Source organism: Ciconia boyciana, chromosome 3 (genome assembly GCF_034638445.1).
Source record: "Ciconia boyciana chromosome 3, ASM3463844v1, whole genome shotgun sequence".
Lineage (NCBI taxonomy): Eukaryota > Metazoa > Chordata > Aves > Ciconiiformes > Ciconiidae > Ciconia > Ciconia boyciana.
Window position 1 is genome coordinate 97,668,139 of NC_132936.1, and position 14,903 is coordinate 97,683,041.

Sequence of the window (14,903 nt, forward strand, 5' to 3'; positions counted from 1 at the left end):
TTTAAAGTTTTTTTCACACAGCTACAATACACTGCTATTGGAAAAAAAGGCAAAAAAAAGAGGTTCGGGTCTTCCCCCTCCTCCCAATCTGTTATTAATTGTGGGGCACCAGACGATTAGCAACCCCAGGAACACTGGGGGGTTTCTCAGTTCCCTCTATTTCTAAGGTGTTGAAGCCTGAGTACTATAAACACCTTTTTTTTCAAATATTTTTATTTAATATTTTAAATTTTAAAAATTTCAAAAAAACAGAAAACTTCAAAAACTTCAAAAATCAGAAAATCTTCTCTTTTTCTGTTTTTCTAATTTTAACTAAACTTTAAGCCTTTGAAAGAGAGCTTTGAAGCTCCCTGTGTCCAAAGTGGAAATACAGAGTCCTTTGCTGCCAAATCATTCACACAGAATAGGAAGATCATAATTCAAGGTCTATGCTAAAGCTCTATGGTAAGTGTAGTCTTTACATTGATTCAAAAGGCCTTGAATATGCTTAAAAAACAAAGCTGCTTAATGGATTAGGATGTGTGAAAATTTCCAATAATTTGGAATTGATTCACAAAACAGTGTAATATGTCAGTAGAATTTTTTCCTTTTTTTAGGATGGTAGAATTAATGCAGACTGCATAATTGATTTGCAGTTTCAACTCAGAATGCTAGGCATTTTTCCATGGAATTAATATTGGCATTTATTTATATATATATTACATTTTAAAAGGCTGCCAAGATAAAAAGTATTAGAGGATTGTCTTCTGTTGACTTTCACTATAAGGAAGCCATACCTACCACCCAGATTAACAGGCCAGTTTGCAAGATCATCTGAAAGCAAGGGCAAATGAGCACTTTCAGCAATTCTCCCTGTTTTATTTGTTATTCTACCAGTAGGACAAGTTTTCTTCATTTTTTAAATGGGCTGTGATGCCCAGGCTAAACATGCAGGGAAGTTATGCCCCTCCGCTAACTCTTCCATCCTCTTCCACCCTTACATTATAGCATCATAACTGGATTGATGCTGTGGGTGTTTCTGCAGGCAGTGGCTTCCACTAAAACCTTTTAAAATCCTTTTGTGGTTCTTTACTGGGCTTTGGAAAAAATGCTACAAAAAATCTCCTTTACTTCTGGCAGCTTTTTCTTTCCCTTGAATTTGCCCATGTTCTACCCTTCCCTAAGGAAGCATTAGCTAGAGAGACACATCTCCACATACCCTGAAGAAATCTCCACGTGATCCAAGCTGGAAGTCCCTCACAGAATGGCCCAAATTGCTGTGCTGTAGATTCATCATTTATCTGGCATAAACTACACTTGAGGATGGGTTTTATTGCCAAGGTTCTGATAAATTATCTTTGGCTACTGAAGAGAGGTATAAAATGCTTTGCTGTTTTGCTCTTATTAAAGAGTAATCTTCACTACAAAAACAGTGAAATTGGGGAAAATAGTTGGGAGGGGAAGGTTTCATATCCATGGTCCTTACTTTCTTGGCTGCCTATATCTAAAGATAAGTTTGCCTGCCATGTTAGCAGTTAAAAAAAAACAGCAGTCGTTTGCTACTGAAGCAGATTGGAAGCATCTATATCAATCCCAAGACCTTATTCCTCATCTGCATCTGAGAGAAAAGTACCTCCTTGCAATCTGCCTGTGGCAAGCAGCTATTGAGGTAATTTGCTGAATAGGCTTAAGCAAACTGGCAGTTTTCAGAGAACATCTTGATGCAATTACACTTTATATCGGAAGCATGGGGAAAATGCATCCAATATTCAAATGTATGTGTGTTGTTTCTTTCTTCAGCCCTCACCCAGCCTTCTCTTCTGAACCTATCCAAAGTAGGATGTTTTTACCAAAAATGCTGATAGTTATATCCATTCACTGTTAGCACAGTAGGATGAAAGGAGTCATACAAATGGTATCCTCCACTTCAGTTGCACTTTGTTTCCTCAAAGGGAAGAGGCAGACCCTACCTTGCCAATCATGCCAAAGGGCAAAATTTCACTGCTGACCTAGTATACTTCTGGGGAACACTCTCGAGCCTTTCCAGACAAGAGGCTTCTCTTAGCCTGTAAACGTGTCCATAGCTCTGGATTGATTAGCTATTTCAATAATTTTCATAAGAATCCACTCTCCTCCATTTTTAATTATTTCACTGATGAAACAATTAGGTTCCAATATTGGTTTGTGCTTTCATCAGTCTTTGACTAACTTTTAATTAATATAAAGACAAATTGAAATGAGAGGTTACATTATGCCTTCAGAGAATAAACCGCACAAGAAACTCAACTTACCTGCTTAATCAGCCAATGCTAATACCTAGGTAGGTATGCAGTATGAGATTTTCTTCAAGAAGCCCAGCTCAACTGAGTGAAGCCCCCACACAGTTCTAAAGGAAAAGGCAGAGGGAGAGTATCTATCTATCTCTCTGTAAACAAAAAGCTAGTATCTCACTACTAAGTGCTTCTGCATACTTTCTTCCTACTTTTGTAGATTTGACAGGGAAAACGCTAGCAACATACTCACTTAAGAACACCAGGAAGAAATCCCAGCACCTTATGTTTTAAAGACAAGGTAAGCATTTATGTATATACGTACATATCAGAGAAACACAAGCTGTGGCTCACTTTCAGAGTGTAAGTGGGTGAAGGCTCTAGGGATCACTATTCTGTAGATAATACATGACCTGTATTGTCTACTTCACCTGAGCTTTAAAATATGTTCCTCAGAATATTTTGCTTTTGTGTTTTCACAATTTTCATGGACAAGAAGAAGTTTTTTATTCCCCCCAGGTAGAGATTTGAGTGGTGTAGTCAAAGGTCCACATTTTTGCATACTTGTCCTACTTCTTCAGTTCTTACCACCAGTCTCCCCTTTGGGGATGCAAGCAATCCTAAAATAAACCTGCATATTCAACTCTTGAGTGTTTTTCTGTGAAAAGCACAGCCTCTGCTGCTCCTTTCTCATTCTTATTTTTCTGTTCAAAATATAGAGCAGGTGGGCTTAATTGTTTGAACTCCAGCAATTCTGAACTTTTCTGGTCCACAGTCATTCTTGTGACAACTTCATCTTGCCAACAAACAGAGCTGCTCTTAACTCCACTGCTCAAAAGTTGTCTTCTCTGTATCCTCTTGGGCAGTACTTTTGTCCTGAGTCTCTGTGCTTGAGAGAGTCTCCTGTTCCCTATCCTATGTCTAGTGTGATAGGTACCCAGCAACAAAGCTCTTCGCCTCTTGGACAGGGTTTTTACCTCTTCAGTGAAGCTTAGAAGGCTGTTCAGGGCACCTACAGAGGACTGTTGAATACAGCCTATGTAAACCTGTGGCCAGGCAGAAAACAAGCCCCAGTTCAGATCCTTAATATTGCTCATGATACATGTATATTCTAAGTCACTCATCATGCGGAGGGCCTGTCTTCTCTGCTAACTTACAGCCTCAAAGCAGATCCTAGCTAGGAAATCCTTTTCCAGACTTGCTTTGTCTTTAGCACAGCACAGCAATCTCAGTAATGTGGGGTTGAAAACAAAAGTGGCATATGAATTTTGAGCCATTCAGTCAAGCTACCCTGCAGCAGAGTCTGACGTTCTCAGCTCAACTTAAATTAACTTACTGAAGAGGTTTTTGCATTCTGCCATTTATAATTCTTCCATTTTTGCTTCAAGACTTAAGTATTTAATTTTTATCCTGAGGTTTTTTCCCCCCAAACATCCTCCAATAAAGGATGATTATGGTAAAACAAATATTTTTCCACTATTCAGAGCAGTTTTGTAAGATTAGTCAATTATGACTAACACTTTAGAAAAGCATTGGAGCCTCAACCTTATGGGGAGCTGTGCTTAGGCAAGATCAGAACTTTGAAAGATACCTATGCAAAACGATGGGGCATATTTGTGAGTCAGATTCCACCTTCAGCTCCACCATATTGTTCTTCTCTGTTGTGTGGAAGCCTGGGAAGAATCAGTAGCTTGAAGGTCCTATCATCCTCCTCTCTGTGCTGACTTTTTTCTTCCAGGATACTAACACTACACCAGGACATTAAGCCCTCAGCTCTCCTCCAGCTCCCAGGTTTGCATGCCAGTAAGTAAATCAGATGAAAATTACATGATAGGAAAACTGATTTATGTATTTCAGCACTGAAGCACACCTGTGACTCCTATTTATATGTTTCACCCAAAGGCCACTGAAGTCTCCTGTTCATTTCAGTGGTATCTGGGTCAAGGCCTCAGCTGGTACCTTGACCATCTGTGGGGTAGGTCCTGATACAGCATATTTTTAAGGATATGCTCAGTTCTGTCTCCATTTAATAAAGCAATTAAGTGTGTGATTAACTTGAGTAAGAGGTTGAAGCCTGTGCTGAAAGTCAAGCATGAACTTTGCTGAACTGGGACTTAAGTAGTAATTTACATTAGAGTCTATCCCCATTCAGCATCTGAAAAATAGGGCTTCTGCAGACACAGAGCCCCAGTAGATACCACTGTGGTTACAGATCTTTCAGACCACAGCTATCTAAAATCCAACCATTTTGAGCAAAAAAACCACTCTGGCTTGTTTGTGCCCAGTCATGTACACAGGTCCTTCATTCTACAGTAAATTCGGTTACCCTGTCTGAGGGCATTCATAATGAAAACTAGTTATTTTGAAGTAAAAACTGATAGAAACCATTGAAAAAACAGTAACAGTGACAACAGTGCCTCAACTCACCATAATTGTTGCTTTTTCAAAGTTCAGGCTGTTTATATGTTGTTCTGCTGTCCAGAGGTCCTCAAAAAATTACTGACTCCAGTAAGTACTATGCAAATGAGTATTTCCACTAATAAAATATGCATGGCCATCTGAAATGCAAAATGTGTACATAAATTGCCATGTGTTGGCTGAGGCATAAGGGCTCTATGTATGACCTGAGCACATGCGAAGTAATTCAAATCAGCTTAGCCCTCTGGATCGTCAGCTCAGCTAGTGCTGTGAGGGGCTGCCTTATTCGAATAAACTCACACTTCCCGGAGACTGGAGATCCTGATAAATGAGATCCAGTGAATCTCTGTGCGGTGGCCTAAGAAGTTACATCTGCCAGTTATTGTCTGTTATCTTGTCTTGGAGGTTGTCCCTTTCCACAGCAAAACTAGCAGAACAGGATGTGTGCCCCACCTCAGCTGCTTTATTGCCACAGTCTGCTCCTTACTTTAAACTGCAGGTGAAGCGAAATTTAAGCTAAACCAATAGACTTCACACTGAAGCTGTTGAGGCACTGACTATATTATCTTATTTTGACTTCACTGTGAGCATGATGACCACAAATATGGGGATAGTAACTCCTTAAATTATTGCAGAAAGGCATAATAAGCTCATCTATTAATACCCTAACTATCAACAGTAACTTCATCTCAGCTGGTGCATGAGATCCTGTTACCCTCACGACCATATTCCTATGCCTGTGGCCTTTCTACTCTGTAGCACGCTAGGGCATCAATCTTGTAAGCACAGCTTGTGAAGAACTGTAATGCGGGAATTGTCTTTAATGGCAACAAGACTGCTGCTGGAAGAAAGGTGGCATATCAGCTCATGTTTACAGGATTTTGGCCAAAATGTCTTCAGAAGGCTACTAAAACACCTCAGCTTTCTCTTTGTGACTATTCAATCTTGAAGGCCCTTTATGGTGTGCATAGTGAAAAGCAGTATATGTTGTTACTATTGTTAACCATCCTCTAAAAAATAGGCAAGATAAACAGTATCTTTTTTTCTTCCCTTGTAAGGGTTTAAAAGAACTAAGAGTATCTGCCAGATTTAGAAGGAGGTGTATTTTGGCGGTGTGGCTAAGACAAATTCAGATTGTAGATGAGCCAAAGTATGAATATTTCTGCAGCTGAAAACAGGAACGAGTGGATTGGATGCACATCGTGTCTATGTGGCAGAAAAATTATTTGTAAAATTCCTTTCTTGCTTAAATTACAATTCCATAAAATTTAAAATGTCTTCAGCCCTTTCAGTATTGAGGCTGATCCTAATCACTTCAGTAGTAGCATGACTTCTCTGGCCTCTGTAATACAATTCCTGATTTACTGCAAGAGATCAAACTCAAGGCCACTGCAGCTCCATTTTACTACTTCACTCAAAATATCCTGTATGTTGTTTATTAAATTACCAGCTATCCCTGCACAGGCAATACCAACCTGTGTAACTCTGAGCTAGCTATACCTCCCATCTGTGGATTCTGTACCCCAGTGAATAGCCCTCTTGTCACACAACTTCCAGTAAAAAAAACCAAGCCAGTTTGATGTATTCTCACAGAAGAATGCTCAAGTTACTCTACCACTGGAGTATTACAGAAGGGGCAATTGCTTCAAACAGAGTCACTGAGGTTAAAAAGCTGGTGTTACCTGACTGAATTTGCTGAACTGGAAATGGAAGTATTACTGCAGTCTCCTTCCAGCAGAACTAAATGATGGGCCATGCTGAGCAGCTAGAAAACAGGAAAGTCTCCAATCAGTACCACACTTCACAAAATGAACATCTGTCATGGCCCAAGTTAGGCACCTAAGGGAATCTCTACATGATCTTCTGCAGGAAGGCTTAGGCTTTCTCCGCCCATATCCCAAGCAGGTGCAGGCTACAGGCTGGAGAGAAGCTGAGCAGCCATGTTAGGGTGGCAATAAGCATGAGTTAATATTCCCAGCCTCCCAGCAGGATTACTAGATCAGGTTTGGCACTCTGCTGATGAGGACTATGCTCCTGGCTCAGAGTGGCTCATGTCTGGGAGACACTGCTCAGCAGAACCGGTGTGCGATATAGGTAGGATCTGTGGAAGAGGTGGCCAAAATATTGCCTGACCTAAGCATTTCATCTCCCACACCCCAGCACGCTGTAGACTGTAAATCTGATTCCCAGGTGCTTAATTCCCCTCATTCACTTCACAGGGATGATAGGCACCTAACTCAGCATTATGAATGGCAGCATTTCATTTTGCTTTTAGGTATGGCATTATGAAGCCTTACAACATCCAAGCCCCTTTTTGGACGTGACACTAAATATCTATGTGTTATTTTGGATCTTCTCTGAGGACCAGGATTTGACTTTAAAAAAAAATAATCCTATTTTATTAGGAAACATGTGTTTAGGGGTCTATTAATCTCTCTACAGCTGACACTCAAGCCCGTCTGTGCAGAAATTTGTTACAATGCCACTAAACCTGGCACTTTAATTATGGGATGCCAGTTCTTGCTTCTCTGTTGTGAAGTGAACATAGAGTCATCACTGACTTCTATTTTTGCATGAAAATGATTCACAATGTAGAATGTACTGTACTACAAAAGGGATGGAAGAAAATAGTTCCATGATGCATGTTGGGAGACAGAAGCAATGGCTTGCTGCTGTGATTCACGCGTGTACTGCCCAGGCATTCCAGAAATGGCTTTCTTCACAATTAGCCACAAAATCTGTAAACCATAAAAGGAAAACCATTGGTCTAACAGCAAGTGATTCCGGCTGGCTGCTTCAAATAAAGGAAGGTGATAATTCACAGAGCGGGCGAAATGTCAAAGTTAACTGGACATCTTCTCATGATTAACTTCATAATCGGGCAGCCCAAACTGGCAGTCTTTCCTCTTAAACTGAAAAGACTGTGCTTCAAAAATCAATACAGTCCAATGAGAACCGATCACTGATATTTATTAATGGTTTGACTATGGCATCAGTGTCCTGTATACAGCCACTTGTTGAGGACAGTGGCACCTAAGGGATGGATGAACTGCAGCCCTGCTCCTCTGGGGAGCTGAGGGGCTGCTGCCCACATATTCCCTGTGGAACAGACTTGGCAGAAAGAAGGCAGTGAGTAGGCTGAGCCCTGGCAGATTGCTCTTCCCCCAGCACAACTGAAAAGTGAAAACAACACTGCTGAGAGCACTCAGCTGGATGTCAGCTGAAATATGAAAATGTGGGTGTTGCTTCCCTCAACATGTCTGCATTTTTGGGACCCCCTCAAGCTTGGCATAACCAGGTGTGTCTCAAGGACAACATGCTCCTTCCAAGGCTTTTTATGAGGTCCGAGGATCTGTCATCTTTGACTAGGAGAAGTTTGCAGTAGCTGGAGCTGGGGTGAACTCCAGCTATAGCTGATGACGCCCCTCTCATAATTTATAAGCAGAATATTTATTAATGCATGCCTCCCAAGAGCCTTTGACATATACTTGGGAATGACTCTGGGAAAATATATATGCAAATATAAGTATAGAAGCTCCTACTGGAAAAGGCAATTTATTGCAGCTGCTAATTCACTTTTTTAAAACCAGAATCAGCAGCGATAATGCTTGTGTACATTTTGTCCTTTGCCTGTCAGGAATTCATGCCTAATTCAGCCATGGTCTTGGCTGTAGATAGATAGGCTCTTTTCCTTTTTGGGGCTGAATCTATTTCCTGATCAACAAGCTCTAGGTACCAGTAATTTCTAGATATCTGATGGAAATGAGAAGAGGTTTTTTATCCTGCAAAACAAATTATCCATGCTTCATCTGTGACATTTATAGTTCTAGAAGGAATGCCATCTTTAAGAAATAAAATAAACACCAGTACAGTTCCTCAGTGTTTATTTGAAAGTATAGCAAAGGATTGTATTAATACAAATTATCATGGGGCGGACTTTCTCAGTTAAGTAAATGCTAACCTTTTATGTGAAAATCCTTTAGGATCTCATTAACTGCTCTGTGCCAGGTGGCCTGTTGTGGTAGGAGAGCCATTCTGAGTAAACAGCAACTTCTTAAATGAGTTATAGATACTGCTATGATACAATAATTTGCAACAAATGATCTGTAACACCCTTTAAAATTGCACTTCCAGCCTTGGAATTTCAGCCCGAATCTGGTGTGCTTTATTGACAGACTAGATCTGCTTGGCTGCTGATTTGGAGAACGGCTTTACACTTTCTGTTTATTTTGCTGTGTAATTGTTCTGTGCTAGAAACCTTCTCGTTTGACCTCAAGCTAACTGCTAGTTAGAAATGGCATCTGTGCTGAGGGTTTTGATCATATACCCTAAGTAATCTCATAAGCAACTGCTCCCCTTCTAAATCTCATCATCATAATAATAATGACACAAACTGATGCACTAGTGCAGTGCCACTATCTGTGGGGGCTAGCTCTTCAATTTCATAAATGCATATCAACATCCTGTGAATGGCTTAAAATACAGTTACAGTCAGGAAAAGGATTTGTAAAAGCAATGTCTCTGTGTTCTATATTAATTCTGAATTATAAACATAGCAGAATATACACAAGTCCTACTTTCCGGATGTTTTTTTTATCCTGGTATTAACTGTCAGGAGAAAGCTCTATGCTATTAACAGTCTCATGTCTATTGCTAAATGTCAGCTTCTCCACATATAAGAATATTTTTTTGTCACTTCCACATTTTAGATTTCCAGCCTTCATTTCATTTAAAAAACCCCCAGTCTTTTAACAGTCATGATCCGGAGGGTCTGTGACTGTCAGGATTAAGGGCTCCTGGTTTTTTTTCTGCTGACCATGTCCTGACCATGCCAGGAAATGCCTTTTCCATTAATCACCTTTGCTTAACTAATCATCCCCAAGTCAAATTTGCTAAGCTTATAAATTAAGGGCCCAATCTTTTGTTAGCTGTTACTCAAGGAAGTCACAGTGCTTTTTGGCTTAGCTCAGTGAGAAGGATCACAGGCCTCCAAAAACTATTTGGTTATGCTTTTCCTCTCTCCTCCTGCTAATCAGTGAAAGCCTAACCAGGTCTCTGAAGCTGCCTTGTAGTTTCAGAACAGCCCTGCAGTTGCTGATGAGGGTCAGAACCAGCACTGCACCAGCGATGCAGGCTGCCACCATCCAGCAGGCTACAGGCTTGATCTCCTGCATTCAGCACCCTCTTCCCTTCTCCATACTCGAGTTATGGCTGTCATACTTGTGAGGCTTCTGCCTCGAGCACTCTGGTCCACTTCTGCAAAGTTTTGAAGCTTGTTTTTATAGTGCTTGGTCACTGCAGTGTTTGTTTTACCACGAGTGGTACGCTGGATTGTTGTGGATTACGTCCCTGGCTGTCTTCCCCCAGTAGCTCTGCTGCTTGCTTTCCCCAGTGCACCAGAACTTTGTGTTTAGCAGGAAACCTTCTTACTCTTCCTCGTTCCAAAAGCAGAAAGTAATTTCTCTCCCCCCTGGACTTGCCTGACCAATTGGTCTTTTCTTTGATGAAGGAGAAAACATAAATAATTTAAGAACCATTCCCACGTGGCATAACAACATCCAGCCAAAAGGATTTGTTCATCTCTCTCTCTGACCAGGATATTCAAATCTGCCAAATGTGTATAGGAATGTCTCTGCAAGCATAGGAGAACCGTGGCAAGCCGTGCCACTTCTCTGGGAGGCTGCTGCAAGCCTGTTTTAATTGGTGGCTATTGGGAGTGGTATTAAGGTGCTTGTACCTTCTTTCTTATTTCTCTTTTGAAGCATACATAATAGGTATTATTAACCACCAGCAACTGAATCCTTGTCCTAGAATAATAACCTGTCAATGAAGCAGTTGTAGAATGAGAACGGCAGTATTTGTAATGACAGGGTGCGGCATATGCTGGCTAGCTTGTAGGTTGGCACATACTCTACCTACTACCACAGCCATTTGAGGTCAAAATGCTTCAAGAGCCAAGAGAAATCTATTAATATCATCCTAAGTTCTGTGGCTAAGATCCAGGTAAGGAGAGCCTCAAGAAGGTATCTTTAGAGAAGCAAAACTGTTTATTTCCCATCTATATTATGAAAACTAATAATCAACTTTTATGGATAGTCTGTAAATGGTCACTGAGTCAGTATCAGTGTGGTTTATCTGCTGTGCAAGTAACAGCAACCATGTACGTGAGATCTGTCAAAACTCTGGTCTGGTTTGGAAAGCTGACTTTTCAGGATGCTTTTCATTCATAAACCTGCTTTCCTTTGTTATCTGCCACCTCCGTCATGCTTTTCCTATATTGCTTATTCTTTTTTCTTCTTCTCTGTCTTGTCCATAGTATTGTACTTAGCTTACTACTATTTTTTATTTCAAACACACCAACTTTGATCTACCTGATTTTTTATTCTAAATGATCGACGTGAGAAAAATTGTGACACAAAAGCTAGGGAAAAAGCTGCTGAAGTTTAAGAAAGAAATCCAGTAAGCGCCCTTCTTTTGTAGTTATTTATTGTATTTTGTATTTACTGTTTGTCATAAGGTTGGTCTTTAGGATATGGGAGTCTAAGCTTCCCATCCTAGATGATAGGAGTATCTGATAGCATATTCAGATATTCAAGCTGATGAAGGCTAACTCTTTGTTAGACTGCAAAGGAAAGACATAATGCAATTTTTTTTACTGTGCATCTCGTGACATTTTAGATTTAAATGGGGCTTATGTGGTTCATGAATTGGCCTTAAATCATCTACATGCTGTCACTAAGCATTTTCTTAACAGCTGTTCTTTCCTTTAGTTAATTACTTATCAAATGTCAAAATGTGATGGCTGAGAGAAATGTCCTGTTATCTGAACAAACCCTAACTTCACAATCGTTTTCTGTAGACAAACGAAGTGCTACATGAAAAATCATGAGATGTTCTGACTGCACAAAAGCTTCATTTTTATGCCTGACTAAACCTGACAATCAAAAATACGGGAGGGGAGCGGGGAGAATTAATAAATATACATTACCCTACCTAATGGTGATGAATGGCTTAGGCTGGACCACGGCTGTTAAAGACCAAGTTGGGTTTTGTTTTCTGGAGACAAATATGAAAGCCTTTTATGGAATATTATAACTCAAAATTGGCTAGTGGAAGTTGTTGGGGTTTTTTTAGTTGAGTATTCCAAAATCCACTTGATTTGTACAGCAAAATGTATGTTTTCATTCAAGATGGGACTTATAACCCGAAACTTCTGGAGAAGCAGGCACAGCTGTTATAATTGATCAACATTACCTACATTTGCTATTGCTATAAAATTATTATTTGGTTTTGGTTTGAAACAGCATTGAGGATTGAATAATCTGTTCAAAAATGTAGGCTCCAGTTAATTTCCCAGTAAAAAATAACATGGCTATCAGAAAGAAACATATAAATACCAAGAAAATGCATTACACAATATGCTAGGGCTATTTTAACATCAGTGTTTTTCCTCTCCACAGAGCTGCTATATATTTTCTTAATGGCTGAGATCAACTTCCAAATACAACTAGAAATGCCTTTTCTGGATTGCTTTTAATTGCTTCACTTGCAGAAATCTCAAGTTTGGGCTTAAAATGAGGTGGGAATATTTTTGAGGAAAGCTTGAGTTACAGAGTAGTTTACTGTCTATGTCTACAAACAAGTAATATGGATAGGACTTCAGTTTCGTATCAGGAGGAACTTTCCTAAATACTGCTCCTAGTTAGTTCTCCTCTAACCTCAAAATAACAGGAGGTGCTGAAATCATTTGAGAGTTTTATACCAGTGTCTACCAAGTCTAATCAGAAATATGCCTTTAATGTCACTCTGACCAAAAAAAATGTAAGGCCAGAATCTGTTATATATACAAAAGTACTTTAGCTCAACAAGATGAGTCTACATTTATTTTATACGTTGCATTTATTTCTGTGAATGAAGAGCAGGGATCAGAGTATCTCAAGAATGAAATATCTGTTTGTAGCTCTGCTCTGGAAAGTACAGATCTCATTTGCGGATTAAAAGCCTACCAGTTAAAAAGCTCTAAAGAAATGATCAGAAAAACCTTGCTGAGTTCCACAGCAGCTCTAGCTGTTCAATGAACAAAGGCAGGAGGACTCTATGGTAAAAAAGATGACAGGCAGCTCTGAGGACTGGAAAAGAATGTGCCAGCATGGGTTTCCTTACTCTGGGACTGTGTTAACTCACAAAATGTGAGTATGACTCCCTGGAGAGGGAAAAGCAAGGAAGTAATATAAAAAGGGTCTATATCCCTACCAGTCATTCACAACACCAAGGAGGTGAAACTGAGGCAAAGGGTTATTGTCCGCAGTGCTGTGACCAGTCATGTTTTCCTTTGATTCTGTATAAAAACAAGAGCTTATTTATCAGTCTTTTGTTAGTCCTTTCCCCTCAATCAAACTTCTTTACTGGTTAGGAGGGAAGTATGGCCTATCACTAGAGTCCAAGGAAGATATTTTCTTTTCCAATATCCTGAGCAAGCATTTCAACTGGTAACAAAGGGAATCTTCCTCCTTTTTGTTCCTAATTATATCTAAGAAAACAGTTGCATCTACTGTTTATAAGTAGCAAGTTATTCTGTGCAATCTGAATGCAGTCTAAACAATGATGAAATATTTAGAAATTACTTGGTAGTGATGCACCAGCAGATAATGGAGTTCTCAGCTTCTTGTTTACATTATAGCATCCATATGTAATGCTTGATAATGTATTTGCTGTGACATTGGCATGATTATCTGCATAAGTTAAAATGAGTGTTAATTTATAATCAACTGTGATTGGAATACTGTTCCAAGGCATTGAATTATTCACAACAAGAAATGGTCCATTAATCAATCCAAGAGACTAAAGGGCAGGTTTTTTTTTTAAAAAAATTTAGCTGCCTAGAGATGCTAATGATGTTCTTGGGCATTTTTTAAAATCCTGGTATACAGTAAGCAGCTATGTTTCTTCAAAATACCCACTTATTCTGAAACCAGTACTCATAAGAAGTTTCTTCCTTGTGCATTGGTTTCTTTAAAAATGCTTGCATCAATAAAAGTACTATAAGTAGTATGGAGGTCTCAAAAATTAAGATATTCTTTTAAAGAGCTAGTTGGAAATTAAAGAGACTCCTGAACTGAGAAATAGCTCTCTCCTTTTACTTCTGGAAATGATAATTTGGCATATACACTGCAGAAAGTTTTTCCTCAGTTACATGCTCATTCTATGAGCTGCACTGAGGACGTGCTGGATGTGTAGCACACTGAAAAGTTAAGCTGCTAGAAACTGAATGCGTGAAGCAAAAACTCTTAATCAACATCAGTGCTCATTCTTTATTGCTTGATTGGGACAATCTTGTAGTTTCTAAGAGCTATTGTGCATGCTGTTTGTTTTAAAAAACAAAGTAGCAACAAACAAACTTTCAGTGCATCAAGATCATTCACATCACAGCTACTGGTGCTCAAAATATTGTGAGCTACATATGTTAAAGAATACATTTTAAGGGCATTTACCTAACACCAAATGGCTTTTGCTGTTGATGGGCAATGTAAGGTCTGTGACTCACCCAGCACACTTAATCACTGTGGCTAATAATTAGAGAAAAGGAGCTCCCCATGGAAGCAGTTGTGTAATGTTGATTTTAATAGGTCCTTGCCCAGGCCTACCCTTTTCCATGATGTGAAGGCTGTCTCCCAGTATCTCTGCCTCATGAATAACCCCGGTGACTTCATTGTGAATGAAACATGGAATATTGTGAAAGCCTGACTCCACCAAAGACAGTGGTAAAACATGCATTGTGTGCGGTGAGGACAAGATCTCACCTGCAAGGTCTCGCTTTGCCCAGCTCTGGCAACTGAGAGATGAGGATCATGGGGCCAGCGTCCTCTTATGTCTTCACTAAGTGAACAGGGTGAAATGCTTGCCAGCCAAGCTGATACCAGTCTTGAACGCAGAGGTACTTCTTTATGTCTTTGAGTCTCAGATGCTTTGTATTGGCTTACGCAATCTGTCTTTTTTATACCTCACGCTGAATCCTGCTTTCAACCAAGTATTTCCACAAAGCCAGTGGGAGCTCCAAACCCTACTTCAAATCCAGCAGAATGGGGTTACGAAAGCAAATCTTGCAACCCCTGCACTGAGACGTGCAGAAGGCATGCCAAGTTTTGCCTAGCTGACTTTCCCCTGTATAGTAAGGGAAGCTGTGTATCCTAAGGAGGGCTTACATTAATTTGGCAGAGAACACACGGTGCAGGATTC